The 27,124-nt window shown below is 39.1% G+C and overlaps 1 long non-coding RNA gene across 1 annotated transcript; it reads left to right on the plus strand.

The window, feature by feature from the left end:
• The first annotated feature begins 4,762 nt into the window (after positions 1–4,762).
• LOC116977111 lies at positions 4,763–26,133 on the plus strand. Its single transcript, XR_004413120.1, has 3 exons — positions 4,763–4,774; positions 8,389–8,399; positions 25,958–26,133. It is a non-coding gene; the product is annotated as an uncharacterized LOC116977111 (long non-coding RNA).
• Positions 26,134–27,124: the final 991 nt, after the last annotated feature.

The following is a 27,124-nucleotide window of genomic DNA, read 5'->3' on the forward strand; positions in this document are numbered from 1 at the left end:
TAAAACACTCTTGACTTTCTTGATTCTTGAATTAATTTTTATTTGTTCACAGTACATTCCCCTAAACTGAAGTAGAAAAATAGAAACATAGAAAAATAGGTGCAGGAGTAAGCCATTCGGCCCTTCGAGCCAGCACCACCATTCAAAATGATCATGGCTGATCATCTAAAATCAGTACCCTGTTTCAGGTTTCTCCCCATATCCCTTGATTCCTTTAGCCCTGAGAGCTAAATCTAACTCTCCCTTGAAAACATCCAGTGAATTGGCCTCCACTGCCTTCTGTGGCAGAGAATTCCACAGATTCACAACTGGGTGAATTTTTTTCCCCTCATCTCAGCCCTAAATGGTCTACCCCTTACTATTAAACTGTGACCCCTGGTTCTGGACTCACCCAACATTGGGAACATTTTTTCTGCATCTCGCCTGTCCAATCTCTTAAGAATTTTATATGTTTCGATAAGATATCCTCTCATCCTTCTAAATTCCATTGAATACAAGCCCAGTCGACCCATTCTTTCATTGTATGTCAATCCCGCCAGTCCGGGAATTAAACTGGTGAACCTACGCTGCACTCCCTCAATAGCAATAAGGCCTTCTTCAAATTAGGAGACCAAAATTGCACACAATACCCCAGGTGTGGTCTCACCAGGTCCCTATACAACTGCAGTAGGACCTCCTTGCTCCTACACTCAAATCCTCTCGCAATGAAGGCCAACATGCCATTAGCCTTCTTCACTGCCTGCTGTACCTGCATGCTTACTTTCAGTGACTGGTGTACAAGCACACCCACAAAAAAAGTTGTGAGAATTGAATTCAATCAATGAAATGAACATTGAATTCTCCCAATTTTGTTAGTCCTTGTTGTCTCCTCCTCTTCCTCAGCCCTCCTGCTGTCTCCTCCCATCCCCCAGCCTTCGGGCTCCTCCTCCTTATTCCTTTCTTCTCCCCGCCACCCCCCCCCCCCCCATCAGTCTGAAGAAGGGTCTCGGCCCGAAACTTTGCCTATTGCTTTCGCTCAATAGATGCTGCTGCACCCGCTGAGTTTCTCCAGCTTTTTTGTGTACTTTAGATTTTCCAGCATCTGCTGTTCCTTCTTAAACACACCCAGGTCTAGTTGTACTTCCCTTTTTCCTAATCTGACACCATTGAGATAATAATCTCCCTCTTTGTTCTTGCCGCCAAAATGGATAACTTCACATTTAACCACATTATGCTGCATCTGCCATGCATCTGCCCACTCACCCAACCTATCCAAGTCATCCTGCAGCCTCATAGCACCCTCATCACAGCTCACACCGCCACCCAGCTTTGTGTCATCCACAAACTTGGAGATTTCACATTTAATTCCCTCGTTTAAATCGTTAATATATATTGTAAATAACTTGGGTAAATAACACCGAGCCATGCAGCACCCCACTAGTCACTGCTGTCATTCTGAAAAGGACCCTACTCTTTGCTTCCTGTCTGCCAACCAGTTCTCTATCCATGTCAATACCCTACCCTAAATACCATGTGCTAATTTTGCACATTAATCTCTTGTGTGGCACTTTGTCAAAGGCTTTTTGAAAGTCAAGATACACCACATCCACTGGCTCTCCCTTATCCATTCTACTTGTTACATCCTCAAAAAATTCCAGAAGATAAGTCTAGTATGATTTCCCTTTTTATAAATCCATGCTGACTTGGACCGATGCTGTCACTGTTTTCCAAACGTGCTGCTATAACATCTTTAACAATCATCTCAAGCAACTTCCCCACTACCGATGTAAGGCTATAATTCCCTGTTTTCTCTCTCCCTCCTTTCTTCAAAAGTGGGGTGACATTGGCTACCCTCCAGTCCACAAGAACTGATCCAGAGTCAAGAGAACATGGGAAAATGATCACCAATGCATCCACGATTTCTAGGGCCACCTCGATGAGTACTTTGATGCAGACCATCAGCCCCTGGGGATTTATCTGTCTTCAGTCCCAACAGTTTACCTGACACCATTTCCTGACTAATGTGGATTCTCTTAAGTTCCTCCCTCCCACAAGATCCTCAGTTCCTCTGTATTTCTGGGAGATTGTTTGTGTCTTCCTTAGTGAAGACAGAACCAAAGTGCTTGTTTAACTGTTCTGCCATTTCCTTGTTTCCCATTATAAAAGCTAAGATATGCCCGGTAGAAGTTGGATGTTGAGGATTTGTGGCAAAATCTACCTTTAGACTGATGAAGGACCTGGGGATCAGCGGACAAGCCCTATGCCAGGCTATTAAAGAAACATTTCCCGGAGGTTTTTGTCAGTCTCCCTACCTTCTTCCACTACCTGCAACCTCCGGCAACCACCTGCAACCTCCAGCAACCGCACGGAAACCTTGGGAGAGGCGCAAAGTCTCCAGAGGTTTCCGTTCAGGTTTCCTAAGTGGGGCAGGGGCATAAGGGACCTACATTTGTCTTCACTAATCTTTTCATTTTTACAAGAGCTTTTATAGTCAGTTTTTATATTCCCCACAATTCCTTTCTTTCATGCTCTTTTTTCCCTCTCTTAATTAATCCCTTTGTCTTCCTCTGTTGAGTTCTAAATTTCTCCCAATGCTACTGCTTCCTCTGCCCAATTTATTTTCCTTTTCCTTGGATTTAGCACTATCCTTGATTTGCCTCATTAGCTACGGTTGAGCCGCCTTCCCTGTTTTATTTTTGCGTCAGTCAGGGATGAACAATGTTTGCAGTTCATCCATGTGGTCTTTAAATCTTTGCCATTGCATCTCCACCGTCAACCCTTTAAGTATATTTTGCCAGACTATCCTAGCCAATTCCCGTCTCATATCTTCAAAATCTCCTTTCTTTAAGTTCAGAACCCCAGTCTCTGAATTAACCGTGTCACTCTCCATCCTAATGTTGAATTCCACCATATTATGGTCACTGTTGCCCAAGGGGCTCTGCACAACAAGATCGCAAACTAATCCTTCCCCATTACACGATACCGAGTCTTGGATGGCCTGCCCTCTAGTCGGTTCTTCTACATATTTTGTTTTAAAAAACCATCCCGTATTCATTCCAAGAAATCCTCCTCAGTCCTGCTACCAATTTGGTTGGCCCAATCTATATGTAGATTAAATTCACCGTTCAAGTCACTAACGAGTACCACGTTAGGCCTTTTTTAAGAGTCCCTTATAGGCTAACCCAGCCAAGAACAGCACATCTATTTCCCTTTGGGGAGCCAGATGACTTTCCTCTGACATTCCAGTGGTTTCCTTGCTATCCTTTTCAATTTCCGTCTTCACTAAGGAAGTCATAAATAATCTGCCGGAAATAGCAGGGGACCGCGGGTCAAAGGAGTTGGAGGAATTGAGTAAAATCCAGGTTAGTCGGGAAGTGGTGTTGGGTAAATTGAATGGATTAAAGGCCGATAAATCCCCAGGGCCAGATAGGCTCCATCCCAGAGTACTTAAGGAAGTAGCTCCAGAAATAGTGGATGCATTAGTAATAATCTTTCAAAACTCTTTAGATTCTGGAGTAGTTCCTGAGGATTGGCGGGTAGCAAATGTAACCCCACTTTTTAAGAAGGGAGGGAGAGAGAACATGGGGAATTACAGACCAGTTAGTCTAACATCGGTAGTGGGGAAACTGCTAGAGTCAGTTATTAAAGATGGGATAGCAGCACATTTGGAAAGTGGTGAAATCATTGGACAAAGTCAGCATGGATTTACGAAAGGTAAACCATGTCTGACGAATCTTATAGAATTTTTCGAGGATGTAACTAGTAGCGTGGATAGGGGAGAACCAGTGGATGTGGTGTATCTAGACTTCCAGAAGGCTTTCGACAAGGTCCCACATAAGAGATTAGTATACAAACTTAAAGCACACGGCATTGGGGGTTCAGTATTGATGTGGATAGAGAACTGGCTGGCAAACAGGAAGCAAAGAGTAGGAGTAAACGGGTCCTTTTCACAATGGCGGGCAGTGACTAGTGGGGTACGCAAGGCTCAGTGCTGGGACCCCAGCTATTTACAATATATATTAATGATCTGGATGAGGGAATTGAAGGCAATATCTCCAAGTTTGCGGATGACACTAAGCTGGGGGGCAGTGTTAGCTGTGAGGAGGATGCTAGGAGACTGCAAGGTGACTTGGATAGGCTGGGTGAGTGGGCAAATGTTTGGCAGATGCAGTATAATGTGGATAAATGTGAGGTTATCCATTTTGGTGGCAAAAACAGGAAAGCAGACTTTAATCTAAATGGTGGCCGATTAGGAAAAGGGGAGATGCAGCGAGACCTGGGTGTCATGGTACACCAGTCATTGAAAGTAGGCATGCAGGTGCAGCAGGCAGTGAAGAAAGCGAATGGTATGTTAGCTTTCATAGCAAAAGGATTTGAGTATAGGAGCAGGGAGGTTCTACTGCAGTTGTACAGGGTCTTGGTGAGACCACACCTGGAGTATTGCGTACAGTTTTGGTCTCCAAATCTGAGGAAGGACATTATTGCCATAGAGGGAGTGCAGAGAAGGTTCACCAGACTGATTCCTGGGATGTCAGGACTGTCTTATGAAGAAAGACTGGATAGACTTGGTTTATACTCTCTAGAATTTAGGAGATTGAGAGGGGATCTTATAGAAACTTACAAAATTCTTAAGGGGTTGGACAGGCTAGATGCAGGAAGATTGTTCCCGATGTTGGGGAAGTCCAGGACAAGGGGTCACAGCTTAAGGATAAGGGGGAAATCCTTTAAAACCGAGATGAGAAGAACTTTTTTCACACAGAGAATGGTGAATCTCTGGAACTCTCTGCCACAGAGGGTAGTCGAGGCCAGTTCATTGGCTATATTTAAGAGGGAGTTAGATGTGGCCCTTGTGGCTAAGGGGATCAGAGGGTATGGAGAGAAGGCAGGTACAGGATACTGAGTTGGATGATCAGCCATGATCATATTGAATGGCGGTGCAGGCCGAATGGCCTACTCCTGCACCTAATTTCTATGTTTCTATGTAATTCTGAATTTCCTTGACTCAATTTAATTTCCCCTGCTGCCATTATGGGATTTGAACTCCTCTCCAGAGCAAAGGTCCGGTCTCCTGGATGTCAGTTCAGTAATGTCATGTAACCACTATGTTAATATGTGTGTGTAGGAAGGAAGTGCAGATGCTGGTTTAAACTGAAGATAGACACCAAATGCTGGAGCGACTCAGTGCGTCAGACAGCTTCACTGGAGAAAGGAAGAGGTGACGTTTCAGGTCGAGACCCACGTGATTATGCCAAATTTAAGAATCCCATTATGTTTTAAGTGTTGCAAGCTTTTTAAATTCAGTGAAATGCTATATTGGAGCTTATGCATGTCATCACAGTGGAGGAGAGGTAACTCCCCCATCCTCCATACACCCCACCTATTGCGACAGTTTTATGAATTTGTATTCTACACGATCACATTCTGCATCACAGATATAGTATATATTTATTTGATGCAACCACTTACCTTTGCTTCTCTAACTCAGATAAGCTTTTTACTTGGGTGAAATGCTACAAACTGGGGAGGTTTATTTTAGTGACTTGGAACAAGCTTAATATTTATTTCAAGATATTTCATAGTTGAGTAGCAATTCCATCTGTAGAATAATTCTTGCACCTGTGCACTTACTTATCTTTTCTTCTGGGTTTGTTCTGGCTATTGTGGCTATATTCAGGATTGATTTTTTTATTAGTGGAATGTTTTGGTATTGAATTTGACATGCGTGCCACTGTGCATCGCAAGTAATGTACGCAGAGAAAGAAAGACATATCTACACCCTAGAGATTACAAATCTACTCGCTATCTAGTGATTACAAACCCTTAACTTGTTTTCCTCATAGTATTCTCCAAGTGCACAGAGAATTATTTTTCGGTTCCAATGGACCATTTCTTTCATTTTATGCATAATTTTCTGCTTCATTCAAAACATTAAATGTAACACAGAGGGAACCAGCCCAAGGAACACAATTTCACCCTGAAGAGCCATGGTGCCCTTATTGTTTCAGTGATTGTATCGCACTCCAGGGGAATGACATGAATACTTTTTAGCACTGTTGTTCTTCATTTAACTTACACCTCCAAAAGGTGATATACATGACTGTATATATAGTAGATACATTTGGATACCAGAAAAAATCAGTAGATAATTCAGAGGTGTACTAGATACATTTATGTTGATCATTTAGAAAAAGACAAGGGCTTCTGAGAGTCAGGAGGGCGATGAGAGATTGCCAATCAGATGGCTGGGTTTTTTTTATAACTAGAATTGCAAATTATTTTGATTCACTCTAGATTCAGGAATTCATCTTTTTAGAAACTTATAATAATTGGTGTTTTGGTGGAGGTTGGAACTAATCTGCACCCACATCACATCTTAAGTAAAGATAAAAATTTGACCTGTTTTTACAAAATGTTAAATGGTCAGCTCGACATAGATTACAAGACCTACACCAAACCCAAACCAATTAGGAGCAGACGAGGGCATTCGATCCAATTTGTGATCCCAGCTACAAAGACAGATGTGTACAGCAATTCGTTCTTCCCCCACACAATTAAAGCATGGAATAATCTCCACCCTACTATAGTTACCCAACCAGATGCAACTAAATTTAAAGTAGCTCTTTCTTCCCAATAACCCTTTCTGGCTCAAGCCCTCCCTTCACCACCTCCAGTTTAAATTCCATTTGGAATATTTTGGAGGACCAAGAAACCAAGAACCAAGAACCAAAAATAAATAAATTGACTCCCTTCTAGGGTGATCTATAAGCTTAAGCCATGGTCAATCTTGCTGGATTTCTTTTTAAAAATATATTTAAAATTATGTACCTCAGATTGTGCCAGTCCTACATAACAAATGGGGGAGTGATAAAATTGCTATTATATGCTCTGGAGTAAGTGTCCCACAGTTTAGTATTCAGTCAACCGACAAGTAACCAGTTAAAGAGTTTGATTTGCTAAAATAAGTGCAGCAAGGAAATGGTTTCTGCATTTTTATCAAGCTATCCCAAGGAAGGGACACAATGAAGGTAGTGGTTTCTTCATGCAAATTCATTGGAGTTGAGACAAAGGGTCTCCTCAACTTCAAGACGTTACTGAGAGAGGGTTCAAGCCTGAAGCAGGCAACCAAAACCTGTGGCCATCTGTTGTCATTTAAAGATGGTGAGAGGGTAATAACAACATTGCACGTGTGTAGAACTTTATCTTATTCACAATATTTTTGAGATCATATTCACAGAGTCATACAGTGTGGAAATAGGCCCTTAGGCCCAACTTGCCCATATTGACCAACATGCCCCACTTACACTAGTCCCACCTGCATGCGTTTGGCCCATGTCAATCTAAACCTGTCCTATCCATGTACTTGTCCAAATGTTTCTTAAAAAATGCAACACTACCTGCCTCAACGCCCTCCTCCGGAAGCTCGTTCCATACACACACCACCCTCCATGTGACAAGATTTTTGAGCTTATATCGTAGCAACAATAAATGTTCATTATTTTAGCAAAGGCGTTAACTTGTATTTTGTAAATGGTTAACATCTTTGAATGTGGGACCATCATGCAATTGCAACATTGGTTTCTAATCACCATATGGGATTTTAGCATGGTATTCATTCCATTTCTTTCAAAATATTATATGGCGACACGGTGACGTAGCCAGTGGACTGCTGCCTCACAGTGCCAGAGACCCAGGTTTGATCCTGACTGGGTGCTGTCCGTGTGGAGTCTGCACATTCTCCCTGTGACCATGTGGGTTTCCTCAGGGTGCTCCAGTTTCCACCCACATCCCTAAGATGTGCGGGTTTGTAGGTTAATTGGTCTCTAATTACGTGGATGAGATAATGGGATAATCTAGTATGAATGCTCGGCATGGTCTTGGTGGGCCAGAGATGTTCTCCAGAGATGCTGCCTGACCTGCTGAGTTACTCCAGCACTTTGTGTCTTTCTTTGGTATCTGCAGTTCCTTGTTACTATTAGACCTTATCCATCTTTGGCATTTTTCAAATGCTTTGTTAAACCTTTTTAAATGATCAAGGGTGGAACAAATATGTTATTGGATATCTTTGTTTTGTTTAGGGTTTTGTTGTCGTATCAGACTGCAATTGGAGTGCAATATTACACTGGAACTGAGCTATAGGGAGAGGTTGAGTAGGCTGGGACTCTATCCCCTGGAGTGCAGGAGGATGGAAAGGAATTAATACTTTATTATCACATGTGACTAGGCACAGTGAAATTCTTTGCTGTATACAGATAGCAGTCACCTATGGCACTGACAAAGTTATAAGCACGCCGGCTCTTCGTTTTGTTTCTTCCCCCCCCCCCCCTCTCCCTCTGTTTCCACACTGTATCACCCTATGGCTCTTTGATTGTCTGTTCTTTATGTTTGTCACTTTCAAAATCATTGCATGAGGACTGGCACACGTGAAAGGTAGAAAATTGTGGCGGTTAGGTTATAGAACATGTAGCCACAATTCTGGACCATTGATTTAGATTCCACCACATTAGCTGAAAAATTAAAATTCAATTAAACAAGCCCGACCTTTTTATTTAGAGTGCAAGTCGCAGAAAGAGCTACATAACACCACTCGATTGTCGTAAAATTCACTTGGTTTACCAATGTCCTGTTCCTTCATCCCAGTCTAGCTGTTTAACTTCAGACAATGCAACATGGTAGTCTCTGAACCATCTACTCAGTTCAGGGGAAATTACAAAGGATGAATAAAAATGTTGGCATTATCAGTGAGGTGAAGATAAAAACACTCCTGCCTATAAATATTGGTCAAAACCAGGGCTGGATTTACGTATAAGCTTGACAAGCTTAAACTTAGGGCCTCGACATCTAGGGGGGCCTCTCAGAGCTGGATTTAGCACTAGGCTTCATAGGCTGAAGTCTAGGGCCTCGAAATCTAGGGGGCCTCCGGCCAAGGCAGGACACCTGCCATACAACTCTGGGCGGGCCCCCCTCTCTATCTCTCTCTCTCTGCCACTCTCCGTCTCCGCCCGCCATCCGTATCCGTGTCCGGGCCTCTGGGTCTCCGCTCGCTCCTCATCCGCCGGCACGGCAGGCCGCCTTGTACATGCGCCCTGCCACGGCCAGCACATCCTCCCCCCTGCACATGTGCACAACCACGGCCAGCACATCATCGGTCGCCCTGCGCATGCGCACTGCCACGGCAACTGGTCAGCGCTGGGCACTTTCTCCCTCGCTTTGAATTGTGGGAGATCTGGCCACCATTGCTGTCCGGTCGCCACCTCACCGCGACCGCTGAAAACCAACGCAGAATCACTCCCTGACCCTGGATCTGGAGTAACTCCCTGGAGTAATTTGCTTCTGGTTTCCTGGTCCTCCATAAATATTCTCAAAGGAATTTAAACTGGAGGTGGTGGAGGGCTGAACAATAACAGCCTATTGCATTTTATCTGTTTATTTATTGTGTATATATATGGTCTATGGTATATAAACACACTTAACTTTTATCTCCTGTTCTGTATTATGTTTACATATTCTGTTGTGCTGCAGCAAGCAAGAATTTCATTGTCCTATCTGGGACACATGATAATAAAACTCTCTTGACTCTTGACTTGGACTTAAGCAAAAAAGGGTTCTTGGGGAAAAAAGAGGTACCTTAAATTTAGTTGTGTCTGGTTGGGTAACTATGGTAGGGTGAAGAATATTCCATGCTTTAATTGTGCCGGGGAACTCCATGGAACAGCCAGCAACTCTGGATAGAAGAAATTGGGTGACTTTTCGGGCAGAGACCCTTCTTTAGACTCCCTCTGGTTTTAGTGTTTTTAGTTTAATTTAAAGATACAGCATGGAAACAGGCCCTTAGGCCCACCAAGTCCACGCCGACCATCGATCACCCGTACACTAGTTCTATCCCACACATTAGCGGAGTAAGTCAAGAGGCAAGAGTGTTTAACTCTCTCACGTCCCAGTTAGAACAATAAAATCCTTACTTGCAGCAGCACAACAGAATATGTAAACAATGTTATAAACGAGAAAACAAAACGGTGTATGTGTGTGTGTGTGTGTGTGTGTGTGTATATATATATACCCACACACACACACACACACACACACACACACACACACACACACACACACACACACACACACACACACACACACACACACACACACACACACACAATTTCCCTCCTGGGATTAATAAAGTTCTATCGTATAGTATTGTGTGTGTAGGAAGTAACTGCAGATGCTGGTTTAAACTGAAGATAGACACAAAAAGCTGGAGTAACTCAACAGGTCAGACAGAATCTCTGGACAAAAAGAAAATATTATGTTTTGGGTTGGGTCTGAAATAGGTTCCTGCACGCCTTTGGAATGTGGAAGGAAACAAGAGCACCCGGAGAAAACCCATGTCATCAAAGGGAAAAGGAGCAAACTCCATACAGACAGCACCCATATTCAGGATCAATTCCGGGTCTCTGGCACTTTTAGGCAGCAACTTTATGGCCAATGTACTGCCCCATAGTCTTGAACTTAATTAAAACATACAGTAGCTGTAAAGGGGGACATAGAGTCACTTGGAGATTTAAAACTGAAAATTGATATTTTCATTTTTTTAGTAACCAAAGTTATCAACGTATAATTGTTTTTGTGTTGGAAAACAAAATATAGTGGCACAGCTGGTAGACTTGCTGCCTCACACACCAGAGATCTGTGTTCGATCCTGTCCTCGGGCACTGTCTGTGTTGAATTTGCACATTCTCCCTGCAAGCATGTGGGTTTCCTCCCACATCCCAAAGACGCATTGGCTTTGTAGGTTAACTAGTCTCTATAAAATTGCCCCTAATGTGTAGGGAGTGTGTGAGGAAAGTGGGATAACAGAACTTGTGTGAATGGGTAGACAAAAATGCTGGAGAAACTCAGCGGGTGAGGCAGCATCTATGGAGCGAAGGAAATAGGTGACGTTTCGGGTCGAGACCCTTCTTCAGACTGATGTGAGGGTGGGGGGGACGGGAAGAAGAAAGGAAGAGGCGGAGACAGTGGGCTGAGGGAGAGCTGGGAAGGGGAGGAGAAAGCAGGGATTACCTGAAATTGAAGAAGTCAATGTTCATACCGCTGGGGTGTAAACTGCCCAAGCAAAATATGACGTGCTCCTCCTCCAATTTACGGTGGGCCTCACTCTGGCCATGGAAGAGGCCCAGGACAGAAAGGTCGGATTCGGACTGGGAGGGAGAGTTGAAGTGCTGAGCCACTGGGAGATCAGGTTGATTATTGCGAACTGAGTGGAGGTGTTGTGCGAAGCGATTGCCAAGCCTGAGCTTGGTCTCACCGAGGTTGATCATATGCTGAATAATCCAACCACATTTTTGTTTGGAAGTGGAAAGAAATAATAGAAATTGCATTAATTGCAATGTGTAAAAATAGTTGAGATACTGTATTATAATATTGCTGCATGTCATTGTGGTGTATATCATGTCTTGATTGGTGAATATGTTTAGTTTGTGACTTTATTTGAAGCAGAAATAATATGTGAATGCTTCATTGAGCATAATTCCGACTGGTAACTACACACTTCGTCCGAGCACATTATTGCACGCGTCGTGCAAGTCGTCTTAAATGACCACCTAAACTGTCAATTGGCAACTTAAAAAGCTGCCAAAGTTGCCCGGCTGACAACAGAGAAAGAAAATTAAGTGAGAGCCCTGCAAGGTGTATAATACTTTTGACACTGTCATAGGCCTTTCTTACATATGCTGTCACAATGCACTGTAGTCTCTAAACAACCCTTCAGTAAATTTCCTTGCCCTCCATTTCAGATTAATAGTGTTTTAAGCCAATGACTCGACACTAGCTCTGGCAATAAATAAATAAATAAAAGCGCAGCTTTCCTGCCCCTTATCTCATTGGCCACGCTCGGCTGCAAATCGGTGTCAATCTGGTGGACCATCTTCCTCTCGTCGTGGGGGTGGGTGGATTGGGAGGGGCTTCCCAAAATGTGTATACTGGTAGATTAATTGGCCATATAAATTGTCCCTCGTACGTTGGTGAATTGTAGAATCTGGTGGGAATTGAAGCGGATGTAGAGAGAATTTAAAATGTGTTTATTGTAGGATTGGCGTAAATGAATGGTTGATTGTTGACATGGATTTGGTGATCTGAATACTTTTCCATCCTGTATGTCTCTGTGACTTTATGTCTCTGTGTCTCTGTGACTAAGAGAATTGCCTGTGGTACAGAATATTGTTTAATCACAATTGCTTGATATATTGTGTCTTTTTTTTTCACCTTAAAATATACGTTTTCGTCTGTCTCGAAGAAGGGTCCCGACCAGAAACATCACCCCTTCCTTCTCTCCAGAGATGCTGCCTGTCCCGCTGAGTTACTCCAGCTTTTTGTGTCTATCTCCTGCATTGATCCACTTACTTCACTTTTGGAAACCTTTCTAACGTTTGTGCACTCATGGACATTGATGGTGTTTGCATCTCAAACAGGTGGTGTTGGCCATGTGGTCAGATATTAGGAGTGTTTCCATCTTCTTGTACACCATGCGGGTAGAACATAAATGGAAGCAGTCAGAGGCTATTCAGCCACTTATGTTTCCTCTGCCATTCACAGCTGATCTTTTGCCTCAGTGTAACTTTCCTTGCCTAACCACACATCCCTGATCCCTTTAACACCCTGAAATCTATTCATCTCTATTTTGAATATACTTAGCAAAGTCAAAGCCTTGCTTTTGAGTAACGAATTCAGAAGATTCAGAATTCAGAAACTTCTCATCTCAGTGCTGTAAGACAAACATTTACTTTGAGACTGTGACCCTAGATACCGCAGGCAGCAGAAATGCAGTCTATACATTTATCCTATCAAGCCCGATCAGGATTTTGCATGTATTCTACTGTATACCCTGACTGCTGAACCCATCCTCAGAACCAATCTGTTGAATCTTCATTGCACCCATTATAGGTTTTCCAATTCTAGAATCAGGGGAATTGTGGTAGATTACACTGAATACAACCATTATTTCTGTGGACACTTCCTTTAAGAGCCCAGGATACAAGCCAGCAGATCCAGGGCACCTGTCAGCCTTTATTCTCATTAGTTTGCCTGGCATATTTTTCCTGGCGATAGAGATTGGTTTAAGTTTCCACTCCCTATAACACGTTGATTACCTATTACTAGGATGTTTCTGTAATGAAGACCTATACAAAATAAGAATATTGAATCTCTCTCTTTACTGTTACTTTACTCTATGATACAGCGCGGACACAGGCCCTTTACCCCACCGTGTCAGTGATCACCCCCTACACTAGTACTATCCTGCACACTAGGGGCATTTTAACCTACAGATGTGTACATCTGTGAAGGAAACTGGAGCACCCGGAGAAAACCCACACGGTCCCACAGTGAATGTACAAACATCGTACAGACAGCATCGTAGCCAGGATCAAACCCAGGACTCTGGGGCTGTGGCAGCAACTATACTGCTGCCACACTGCGCCGCCCTTATTTTTCTATTTTGTGTCTCATCCTATAGAGAACCAACATTTACTTCAACTTCTTTCTTGCGTTTTATATCTCTGTGGAAACTCTTAGTCCTTGTTTTTTTGTTGTTTGCTAATTGCTCTTATATTCTGTCTTCTCCCTTTTTTATAATTATGTTTCTTGATCCTTTGCTGGACTTAAAAATCTTTCCAATCCTCTGGCCTACCATTGACTCCCACGACAGGATAGATTTTCTTTCAATATGTTATTATACTTAACTTCTTAAATTAGCTGTACTTAGAGCTTACTTATCATAGAATTTTCTTCCTTACTAAAATATACCACTGCTGGCCCATTAACATATTTTCCCCAGTGTGCCTGTGTCTATTAACCATTGCAGTTTTCTTTATTTAAATTTTTATTTTTTTAAAAATTATTTTTATTAGAAGTACGGTAAGTTACAATAATACACAACACATATGTCTTAATACATTTTTTGTACCGCTTCATTTTTTGAGCTTTAAGAAAAAGATAGAAGTAAAGGAAGTAAGGAAAGTGCGCAAGAGTCGTGAAGGTGCAAGAGAGTGTTGAGAAAAGAAAGCCCCTTAGAAAAGAAGTTAGAGAAGGAAGTAAAGAAAGAAAGTAGACCCTAGAAAAGAAGGAAAAAGAAAGGAGAAACAATCGCTCTATTATAACATTAAACTCCGCAGAAAGGGGACTACCAACCAAGTCTGTTTTTGTTGTTTTACCCCCCGTTGCCAGATCCTGGTACCATTTATTTATTTATTTATTTGTTTGTTTTTTAATTACTATTGCGCCTCATGCTTGTAATAGTTCCAAAAACGTACACCACGTCTTTTGGAATTGGTCTGCTTTGCCTGCTAAGAGGAATCTCATCTCTTCCAGATGTAGTGTTTCAAACATATTTGATATCCACATTTTTATTGTTGGTGTGGGCGCATTTTTCCAGAATTTAAGTATGAGCTTTTTTCCCATTAATAGCCCGTAATTGAGTAAATTGAGTAAATTCTTCTGAAACACGTTTAGTTACGTTCCGATATTCCAAAAATGATCCATTCTGGTTTTGGTACCAGTTTTATTTTGATTAATTTTGTAAAGATATCAAATATTTCATACCAGAATTTTTGGATTTTTGTACAAAAAACGAAAGAATGCGCTATGGTAGCTTCTTGACACAGACATTTATCACAAATGGGTGAGACATTAGGGAAGAGTTTATTTATTTTAGTTTTTGAATAATATAGTCTATGTAATGTTTTGAATTGGATGAGAGTATGTCGTACGTTGATCGAACATTTATGCACCTGTAGTAAGTGATTATCCCAGCTCTCTTTTGAAATTTTTATAGCTAATTCTTGTTCCCAGTCTCTTCTAATTCCATCAGTTGTGGGTATTTCTATGTTTAAGATGATGTTATATAGGTACGATATTAGATTAGCTGATTCCGCCTTTGTCTTCATTGCTTCATCCAGTGAGTCGGTAGGCATATTATGATAGTCTTTTGTATATTTTTTCAGATAATCACGAATTTGAAGATATTTAAAATATTGATTATTTTTCAAATTATATTTCAGTTGTAGTTGTTGAAATGATAGTAATTTTCCCAATTCATACAGATCTTCGAGCGTTTTGATTCCCATTCTTTCCCATTGTATAAATGATTTGTCTATAATTGATGGTTTAAACGATGGATTATTAACTATTGGTATTAAAAGAGATAGGTTTCTTAATTTTAGGTTCTGTTTTATTTGTTTCCATGTTCTAATTGTGCTATGTATAATTGGATTTTTATTATAATTTTTGTTATTCAAATGTATTGGTGAGAGGAGAGTCGCTCCTATATTACACGGAGAGCAGTCCTCTCTTTCCATTACAATCCAGTCCACCTGCTGGGCAGAATTGTCCAGCAGGTGAATCATATTTTTAATATTTACTGCCCAATTATAATACATAAAATTAGGGAGCGCTAGACCCCCCAACTCTTTTCGTTTATTAAGGTGTGCTCTTTGTATTCTATGGGATTTATAATCCCATATAAAATTTGTAATGTCTGAGTCCAATTTTTGAAAAACTTTTTTGGGAGATATATAGGTATTGATTGAAATAGGTATAGGATTTGTGGTGAAAAGATCATTTTTATAGCGTTTATTCTGCCTATTAGGGACATCGGAAGTGTTTTCCAGAATTTAATCAAATTATTTAATTTCTTAAGTAAGGGATTATAATTGGCTTTAAACATATCATGGTAGTTTCTAGTAATTTCAATTCCCAAATATTTGAATTTTTCTGTGGCTATTTTAAAGGGGAATTTCCGGAGGTGTGTTAAGTCTTTTGGTTTTATCGACATAATTTCACTTTTGTTCCAATTTATTCTATATCCTGAGAAGGATCCAAAGTCCTCAATTAAATTTAATATGTTTGGTATACTAATTTGTGGTTTTGTGATGTACAATAGTACATCATCGGCGTATAAGGATATTTTGTTATTTGAATATTTTGTATTATAACCATAAATATCCGGGTGTGTTCTTATTTTTTCAGCAAGGGGTTCAATTACCAGAGCAAATAACAGCGGTGATAGTGAACATCCTTGTCTACTGCCCCTTGATAGTTCAAATTTCGAGGATAGTATATTATTAGTTAGTATTCTAGCCGTAGGTTTGTTATATAATAGTTTTATCCATGCGATGAAGTTCTCTCCCAATTGGAATTTTTGCAATACTTTAATCATATAATCCCATCTACTTGATCAAACGCTTTTTCTGCGTCCAGTGAGATGATAGATAACTCTTGGTCATGAGATTTATGTGAGTGCATTATGTTAAGCAAGCGTCTCAAATTATTGAATGAGTATCTCTTAGGTATAAATCCTGTTTGATCCTCATTTATTAGTCTACTAACATACCTGCTTAGTCTTCTGGCTAGTGTTTTCGCTATTATTTTTTGATCCGTATTTTTTTTTTTTTTTTTTATTTTTTTTTTTTTATTATTTATTTATTAGAAGTAGACATATTATACAATGTAATTACATATTATAGTAGAAAAAAAAACTTTTCATATACATCAGTCATACATTATTAAAATTTTCCATTATCAATTACTTCTGCTTCTAGTATTTTTATTTTTTATAGAAAGCGAGAAAAAGAGAGGGTAGAAAGTTACAAATAAAAGAGGAAGCAAAAAAAAAACAAAAAAAAACACAACAGAAAAACAAGGAAGGTGGAATGGGTTACCTGTGATACATCAATGGAGATAGGTTCGTAGGTTATAAAGTATAGAGTATAGTTTTTCATCTGTTCCTGGGTTCAAGTTTCAGCTGGGTCCTCGTGCTGTGCCAGTCTATCCCTTCAGATAGTTAATGAATGGAGCCCAAATTTTATGGAAAAGATCTTGTTTGTCCATTAAGACAAGTCTAATTCTTTCTAAGTATAGGGTCTCCGACATTTCCGTAATCCACATTTTGATTGTGGGGGTTGTAGGGCCTTTCCAAAATTTTAATATTAATTTTTTTCCGGTTATTATACTGTAATTGAGGAAGTTTCTTTGGTTTGTTGTGAGTGTTAAGCTTTGTTCTGATATTCCAAGTATTATTAATTTTGTGTCTGGGTCCAGTTTTGTATTAATAACTTTTGAAGTTATTTCAAAAATATCTGTCCAGAAATGTTTAAGTTTTATACAGTTTGCAAAAGTATGTGTTAAATTAGCCTCTAAATGTAGACATTTATCACAAATAGGAGAGATTTGTGGGAAGATTCTATTTAGTTTTATTTTAGAGAAGTGTAGTCTATGTAAGACCTTGAATTGTATTAAAATATGTCTGGCATTTAATGAACATTGATGTATTTGTTGTAAACTTTCGTCCCACATATCTTTCGTGATAGGATGACCTATTTCAATTTCCCATTTGTATCTATGTAGTTCGGTCGGTGGTACCTCGTTATTTAGTAGGGTGTTATAAATATAAGCTATTAGTTTTTCAGTATTAGGATGCTTGTTCAGACACTCATCAAGAATTTCTGATTCCCTATTCTTGTAAACTTGTGTATTAGATTTAACATAATCTCTAATTTGTAGATATCTGAAAAAATTATTTGAGTGCAGTCCATAATTCAGTTGTAACTCTTGAAATGAAAGAAAAGTACCTTTCCCATAAAGATGTCCTATATTTTTGATTCCATGATTTTTCCATTGTGTGAAACCTTTGTCCATAAAGGATGATTTGAACAAAGGATTATTTACAATGGGAAGGCAGAGTGGTATATTATTCAATTTTAAATCTTTTTTTATTTGTTTCCAAATTCGTATTCCACTATGTATTATGGGGTTTTCTTTATAGGTTTTTTTGTGCTGTTTTGTGGGGGCAAATATGATCGGTCCAATTTCAAAAGGTAGACAGTCTTCCTTTTCCATCATTAGCCAATCTGGTTGTTGGTCCATTTCTTCCAGCCAAAAATTCATGTTTTTAATATGGACTGCCCAAAAATAAAATAAGAAATTTGGCAAAGCCAGACCTCCATTTATCTTTGATTTACATAAGTGTTTTTTACTTATTCTATGATTCTTATAATCCCAGACAAAACTTGTAACAATGGAGTCGACTTTTTTGAAAAAAGTTTTTGGGATATATATCGGAATTAATTGAAGTAGGTACAGTAGTTGCGGTAAAAAAATCATTTTTATAGCATTAATTCTCCCAAGCATTGAAATGGGGAGTGTTTTCCAGTATTGAATATTCTTATGTAGTTTATTCAGTAAGGGTGGGAAATTTAGTTTAAATAAAGAGGTATATGTCTTAGTTACCCAGATTCCTAAGTATTTAAATTTATCTTTAACTATTTTAAAAGGGGATTGTTGTATTGTATGTAAATTAAATTTTGTTATTGGCATGATTTCGCTTTTATTCCAATTGATTCTATATCCCGAAAACTGACCAAATTGAGTTATTAGATTTAATAGGTTTGGAATACTAGTTTCTAATTTTGTAATATATATTAGTATATCATCTGCATATAAGGAGATTTTATTCCTTGTGTCTCTAGTATTGTATCCAAATATTCCTGGATGGTTTCTAACGCTTTCTGCTAGGGGTTCAATTGCAAGAGCAAATAATAGTGGGGATAGTGAACATCCTTGTCTACAGCCTCTAGAGAGATTAAATTTAGTTGATAACATTTTGTTTGTTAATATTCTAGCTGTTGGGTTAGAATATAACAATTTAACCCATGTACAGTACTTCTCTCCTAGTTGAAATTTTTCCATCACCGAAAATAAATATGGCCATTCTACCTGGTCAAATGCTTTTTCAGCATCTAACGAGATAATTGCTAGCTCTGCGTTGGGGATTCTATTGGAGTATATAATATTAAATAATCTTCTCAGATTAAAAAATGAATACCGTTTGGGGATAAACCCTGTTTGGTCAGGATGTATTAATTTACTGATCACTAAGCTCAATCTATTAGATAGAATCTTAGTTAATATTTTCTGATCAGTATTTAAGAGGGCTATAGCTCTGTATGAACCTGGGTCTTCAAGATCCTTGTCCGTTTTTGGTATAAGTATGATTGTTGATTCATTTAGAGTTTCTGGGAGTTTCTGTTGAGTATAAGCATATTTGTACATTGTCTGTAGGCGTGGGGAAAGCAAGTCATAAAATTTTTTATAAAATTCCGAATTTAGTCCATCGGGTCCTGCCGACTTTCCATTTTTTAAGGACTTTATTGATTCTTCAATGTCTTTTATCGTAATTTCAGCCCCTAGCAATTCTCTCTCTTTCTGATCTAGACCCGTAAACTTACAATTCTGTAAAAATGTTTCCATTCCCGTTGATTGTTCTGTTATTTTAGATGAATACAATTTTTGATAGTATTGTAGAAATCTATCATTAATATCTTTAGGCAATGTTAATGTTTCTCCCTTGTCTGTTCTAATTTTGTATATTGTTTTTTCCCCGTCCAATTTGCGAAGTTGACGCGCTAATAGTTTTTGTGGTTTGTCACCAAATTCAAAATTTAATTGTTTTGTATGTTGATAAAGTTTTATAACTTGGTCTGAATAAATCTTGTTTAATTTATATTTCAATACTGCAATTTTATTGTGTTTTATCGTGGATGGTGCTGCTGCATTTTCTGTGTCTAATTGCTTTATTTCCATTTCCAGTTTCTTTTGTTTGGCCCTATTCTCTTTATTAAAAAATGATTGGGAAGAAATTAATGCTCCTCGTACAAATGCTTTAAATGTTTCCCAAAGAAGCGAGGCAGAGATTTCAGGGCTATCGTTAGCCTCAAAAAACATTTTAATCTGTTTTACTAGATATTCATTACATGACTTATCTTTTAAGATTTGGGGATTAAATCTCCATTGTGACTGTGTCTCTGCCATTCCGTTTACTTTGATCATAAATGTTAATGGGGCATGGTCTGAGATTATGATGTTGTGATATTGTGAGTTATAGGTGAATGGGATAAGTTTTGAATCTACCAAAAAATAGTCTATCCTTGAGTAAGTTTTATGTACTGGTGAGTAAAATGAATATTCTCGGCCCGATGGATTTTCAATTCTCCAGACGTCCTTAATATTAGTGGTATTAATGTATGAATTTAAAAATTCACTTGATCGAGATTTTAGTTTTCTTTGAGTTGATGATCTGTCCAAACAAGCATCCAATGTACAATTTAAATCTCCACCAATTATTAAGTTTTGTTGTGTACCTTCCGGGATATTGTTAAGAATTCTCTTAAAAAACAGAGGGCTATCAAAATTTGGTCCATACACATTGAGGAGAGTCACCTTTTTTAAGTATAACTCCCCTATTATTATAATATATCTGCCTTCAATGTCTTCTATCGCTGATATATGTTTAAAGGGTATACCTTTACGAATTAATATTGCCACACCTCTTGATTTATGTGAGAATGAAGAATGGTACGCTTTAGCAATCCATTTTGCTTTCAGTCTATGTTGTGCTTCCTTTTTAAGATGTGTCTCCTGGAGAAATATTATATCTGTTTTCAATGATTTTAAATGTGCTAACACTTTGCCTCTCTTGATAGGTTCATTAATTCCCTTAACATTCCAACTACAGAATTTAATTCCCTCACCCCCAATTTTTATATTCATGTCTTGCATCTTGTGATTAAGTGGTAGAGCAGATGATTCAGCACACTCAGCCCTACCTTATACTTGAACTTCAGGTAGATGAATTTTAGGTCACGTCTGTTTTCCATCCGAACGTATCTCCTTAAATAAAATATGCAATTCCATTCCATATACAAAATATAATGTGATATAAGATAAAAAAGGTGATAGCTAATAGGGTTAGTAAAGTGTGGAAAGTAAGAAAGAAAAGCAACTACAACTACAATTAGTGCAGTTAGTGATAGCCACCCTAATGTGGCTAAGCATCTATGGACTTCCGTAGCTTTTGGTTTATAAAAATACTAGCTCCGTGCTTTCCTTAAAAGGAAAGTTTCCAATTCGATGCATACAATTTGTGGGGGGGAAAGAAATATTGATTATATTCCATTAATGGTATAATTAATAGTCTCAAATTGAGATATTAGTTTTGTATAATCTAAACATTTATCAAAGAATAATCAAAAACGAAAACATCAGGGCAAGGGCCATCAGACATTTCTCATTATAAAATACCTGAATCATACTTTACTTATATTTCATACTTTTAATTAATTCTTAAATAATCTAAATAATCTTGTTATCATTAGTTAGTGTTAGTTAATATTCTTGATTATTAATAGTTGTTAGAGGTTAGAGGTTAGTACTAGAATGTTAGTTTTATATATATCCGTTGTAGGAAATATACCCAATTCTTATTGCGAATTTTAGGCAACTCTTAAATATAATAGTTTAAAGTTTAGAGTTCCATATCTTCTCTGCGAGATAGGTGTTAAGAGTTGAATATTTTTCAATCTTCGATCTTGTCCTCGACGTTCTTGGCAAATTCAAATGCTTCCGTGTGCTTGATGAAGAAGTATTCCTTCTTCTCGTAACTGACTCTCAGTGTTGCGGGGTATAACAGTCCATATCTCAGATTCTTTATATTCTTCAGTATTCTTCTTGTTTCTGTGAACAACGCTCTTTTCTTAGCAACTTCCACGGGGTAATCTCTGAATACGCTAATCTTGTCTCCTTCATATACAAGATTTCTGCTTTTACCAATTTTCCTCATCATGTCATCCAATACATGGTCATATTGGACCTTTACTATCATTATTCTTGGTCGGTCGCCCACCTTTGGGCGACCCACTCTGTGCGCTCGGGCAAGTAATGGCGCCTGATCCAGGTTCAAAATTGTTTTCAGTACTTCTGCAGCAAATTCACGGGGGTCACGAGTCCCCTCTCTGCCTTCCTGGATGCCCACGATTCTTAAATTCTGACGCCTCTGTCGTCCCTCCAAGTCTGTACATTTTTCAGTTATTTGATACAATAACTTTGATAGGCGTTGGTTCTCAGTGATGAGTTTTTTTGTAGTTGCGGTGCTTGTCTCAGCAAGTTCCTCAAGTTCTTTTACAATCTTGTAGTGTTGGTCTAATGTCAGGAGAATAGGTTCAAGTTTAGAATCAAATCTGGATTCCATCTTATTCAGTTTTTCATTTACTTCTTCAACATTTTGGGTCATATCTCTTTCCATATCTAATTTCCAGTCTTCAAGGACTTCGTGTACCATCTCTGTAACTTCTTCTTTAATTTGGTCTTTCATTTCTTTTTTAAAAGATGCTAGATCCTCTTTAAAGTCCTGTCTAAGATTTTTAAGTTCCTCCTTAAGGAACGTTTTTAATTCTTCCATCTCAGTCTTTTTCTTCTTCTTTGAGATGTCTTCTCGGGATGCTGTTAAACCTGAGGCCGAGGCTTCAGTTGGGCCTACCTCTTTAGTCTTGCCGTTTTTTGCCTTGTGGGGGGGAGTATGTTGAGTCGACATACTGCCGGTGTCGCGCGCCTGATGACGTCACGGGCTTAGTTCAAAACAATCGGTCCCGGGTTCTGCAGGTAGGAGCTGACTTTTCCTCCCGTTTTTTCGGATTTTTCACGGAGCTAGCTGGCGCGAGTCTCTCCTACTCCATAGCGCCACCGGAAGTCCTTTTGATCCGTATTTAACAAAGCAATAGCTCTATATGATCCTGGTTCCTCTATATTTTTATCTTTTTAAAGTATTAATGTGATCGTTGATTCTGCTAATGTTTCAGGTAAGCTTTGCTCTTTAAAAGCATATGTATACATTTTCTGTAATCGTGGGGTAACTATGTCGTAAAAGGCTTTATAAAATTCATTACTGAATCCGTCTGGTCCTGGTGTTTTTCCGTTCTTTAGTGTGTTTATTGTGTCTTCTATCTCCTTAGAAGTAATTTGTGCTCCCAGTTCCTCTTGTTCCCTCAATTCTAATTGTGGGAGGTTACAATTTTCCAGAAATTCTGAAACTTTATTATTGTCTATTGACGTTTTAGATGTGTATAGATTCTGGTAAAATTGAGCAAATCTTTTATTGATATCCTTGGGTAGTGTTAATAATTCCCCTCTATCTGATTTAATCTTTAGTATTGCATTCTCTTTTCCCCTTTGTTTCAATTGGCATGCTAGAAGTTTGTGGGGTTTGTCCCCGAATTCAAAGTGTTCTTGTTTTGTAATTTGAAATAGTGTTATAACTTTCTCTGACAATAATTTATTTAGCTTGAATTTCAATAGTAGAATTTTATTATGTTTATCCATAGTTGGATCTTTAGCATTATCTGTATCTAATTGTTTTATTTGTTCTTCTAAATGTCTTTGTTCATTCTTATTCTTTTTATTTTGAAAAGCTTGAAATGAAATAATGACTCCTCTAATAAATGCTTTGAAGGATTCCCATAATAGCGTGGGGGATATATCTGGTGTATCATTTATCTCAAAAAATAGGTCCATCTGTTTTTTTAGATATATACTCCCTTGTGGGTCTTTTAAAATTTGCGAGTTAAACCTCCAGAACGATTTATTCATAGACATTCCTTCTAATTTTAAAACAAAAGTTAACGGAGAGTGGTCTGAGATCGCATTAATGTGTTATTTAGGGTTCATAGTATGCGGAATTAATTTTGTATCCACTAGGAAATAGTCTATACGTGAGTATGTTTTGTGTACCGTTGAGTAAAACGAATAATCCCTTCCCGTCGGGTTTGCAATCCTCCAAACGTCTGCTATATTTGTGTTTTTCATATATGTATGTAAGAGTTCACTGGTTTTAGATTTCATATTACCTTTTTGTTTTTGCATCGATTTATCTAGATAAGGGTCTAAAACACAGTTAAAGTCTCCTCCAATTATAACATTTTGATAATTAAATTCTGCAATTATATTCAGAATTTTGTTGAAAAATTGAGGGTTATCAAAATTGGGCGCATATATGTTTACCAACGTAATTGGCGTAGTATTAATCTCTCCTGATACTATAAGGTATCTCCCTTCCTTATCTGATATAATATTATTTGATTTAAATGGAATTCCTTTACGAATAATGATTGCAGTACCTCTAGATTTGGAAGTGAATGAAGAGTGAAATGTTTGGCCTATCCAGTTCGCCCTCAGTCTCGTCTGATCTTGATGTTTAAGATGCGTTTCTTGTAGAAACGAAATGTCCGTGTTGTATGATTTCAACTGAGCTAGTATCTTGCCCCTTTTAATAGGTTCATTAATACCCCTTATATTCCAACTACATAGTGTGATTCCTCCCATTTTCTTTTGATTGTCATCATGCATTTTTACCAATTTTAATGACCTTATTTATTGCGGTGCATCCATACCTCTTTATTTAAATTTATGGCACCAGTTTTAGACCAAAGTATCTTATCAAATTAAATTTGAATTTCTATAGTACAATGATCACTTTTTCATGGGGGATCTTTTACTGCAGATTGTTAATTAATCTCTCTCATTACACAATACTAGACCTAAAATAGCCTGCTCCTTGTTTGGTTCATCAGTGCATTGCATTAAAGACTATCCAGAATACACGTGATAAATTAATCATCGCGGCTATCCTTGGTAATTTGATTTGTCCAATCTACATGATAATTCAAATTGTCCTTGATTAATGCATTAAACTCTTTATAAATCCCCCCCCCCCCCCTTCCAGTGCTGTACAAAGTCTGTGCTGAACATGATGCCAAGTTAAACTAATCTCTTCTGCCTGCATGTGATCCTTATCCCTCCATTCCCTGCCTATCACAGTGGCACAGCGGTAGAGTTGCTGCCTTACAGTAAAATGCAGCGCCAGAGGCCTGGGTTCGATTCCGACTACTGGTGCTGTCTGTATGGAGTTTGTACGTTCTCCCCGTGATCTGTGTGGATTTTCTCCGAGAGCTTCGGTTTCCTCCCACACTCCAAAGACGTACAGGTTTGTAGGTTAAATGGCTTGATTAATTGGCTTGATAACAATGTAAAATTGTCCAAGTTGGCGATATGCAGAGTACTGCCCTGCCGACTACAAAAAATATATATATCCATGTACCTATCTAAAAGCCTCTTAAATATCATTATCATATCTGCCTCCATTACCACTCATGGCAATGTGTTCCAGGCACCCTGCGTGTGTGTATATTAAAAAAAATTGCCCTGCACATCTCGTTTAAAATTAGCCCTTCTCACATGAAAGCCATGCTCTCGTTTTTTACATTTTGACCCAGGAGAAAAAAAATTGACTAACCTATTTATACTTCTCATAATTTTATACACCCATTAGTGACTTCTTACCCTTACAATTTTTTGCGTGGCCTTAGTCTATTTGGAATTTCTATAATTAATATTAATCACTCTCATTTATTTCTGTATTTATAATTGTGCTGTCAACTACTCTATTGTATAATAAATGTTGTGTAAATTCGAATGAAGAGTTTTTAATCTTATTATTCACTTTTCTCTACAATTACTTTTTTTTTCCTGATGCACTCATACACTCCACCCCTTCACTTCCAAACTGCTGCCACATTATCGTTAAATTCACGAAGTGTCTGCTCCCACTGTGTTTAAATTCACAAGGTTTCTGTTCCCACTGTGCATAAAAATGTGCCAACTAAGCCATGGCAAGCTGAAGGAAACTACAGAGGTTAAATAACATTTATTTCCATACTAACAGAAAAAAAAATAATTGCTGTATGTGTGACTCTACTAATAATCAAGCACTTGTAATGTTCAAAATGTTTCATTTTTAGTTTAGTCTAGAGATACAGCGTAGAAACAGGCCCTTCAGCCGGCCAAGACTGAGCTTGTATTCACTGGAATTTAGAAGGATGAGATGATATCTTATAGAAACATAAAATTCTTAAGGGATTGGACAGGCTAGATGTAGGAAAAATGTTCCCGATGTTGGAGGAGTCTAGAACCAGGGATCATAATTTAAGAATAAGGGGAAGGCCAGTTAGGATTGAGATGAGGAAACATTTTTTCACACAGTTGTGCACCTGTGGAATTCTCTGCCACAGGAGCCAATGGAGGCCGATTCACTGGATATATTCAAGAGAGTTAAGCCCCTGTCCCACTTGCGTGTCCTTGGCACGCTAATTACGCGACCTCATCGTCGCGTTGAGGTGCGACAGTTCTGCGAAGGTCGCGTGCGACTTCATTCGCTCGCACAGCCGTCTGGAACGCGTGACGTCATTTGAAGATGGACACAAAATGCAGGAGTAACTCAGTGGGACCGGCAGCATCTGGAGAGAAGGAATGGGTGAAGTTTCGTGTCAAGACGCTTCTTGAGTCTGAAAGAAGGGTCTTGACCCGAAACGTCACCCATTGCTTCTCTCCAGAGATGCTGCCGGTCCCGCTGAGTTACTCCAACATTTTGTGTCTATCTCCAATCGTCTTGGTCCCGCTCTGGGAGTAGAAGTGGGGGTGGATCCGGACCGCAACGGCCGTGAGTCCCAGGCCAAGCTCGGCGATCATTTGCCTGCTTCTGCTGCTGTTGAAGGTGAGACGTTGCGTCGCGCCAGAGTCTTGGGCCTGTCCCACTTTGGCCGTCAGTTGCGCGATAGGCCGTTGGCGCACGAAGATTTTGTTTGCTACAAAAATTTCGGAGCCCCGCGCGATGTCGCGCACAACTACATACCCCTCCGCGCTTCTCAGTGTGACCGGCCCCGCGCGGCCACACGATGCCCGTGCGCCTCAACGCGACGACAAGGTCGCGTAATTTGTGTGCCAAGTACACGTAAGTGGGACAGGCCCTTTAGATATAGCTCTTGGGGCTAACTGAATCAAGGGATATGGGGAGAAAGACGGAATGGGGTTCTGATTTTGGATGATCAGCCATTATCATATTGAATATTTCTATGACTCAACACCGCCCAACGATCACCTGATCACTAGTTCCTTGTTATCCCAGTTTCGCATCCAACACACCAGTGGCAATTTATAGATGCCAATTAACCTACAAACTTGCACATCTTTGAAATCTGGGAGGAACCAGAGCAACTATAAAAAATCCACTGCATCACAGAAGAATGTGAAAACTTGGTACAGACAGTATCCGTAGTCAGGATCGAACCCGGGTCTCTGGCACTGAGAGGCAGCAGTTCTTACTGTGTTGCTCCTATTGGGTATGGCTGTGATTTAATATTTGGTTTGGAAAGAAGAGATACATTTGGTGCGTTATTTGAAACAGCAGCTGCATGGTGGGTTGGAACAGCTAATAAAT

This window comes from Amblyraja radiata, chromosome 9, assembly GCF_010909765.2.
Source record: "Amblyraja radiata isolate CabotCenter1 chromosome 9, sAmbRad1.1.pri, whole genome shotgun sequence".
In the NCBI taxonomy this organism is placed as follows: Eukaryota; Metazoa; Chordata; class Chondrichthyes; order Rajiformes; family Rajidae; genus Amblyraja; species Amblyraja radiata.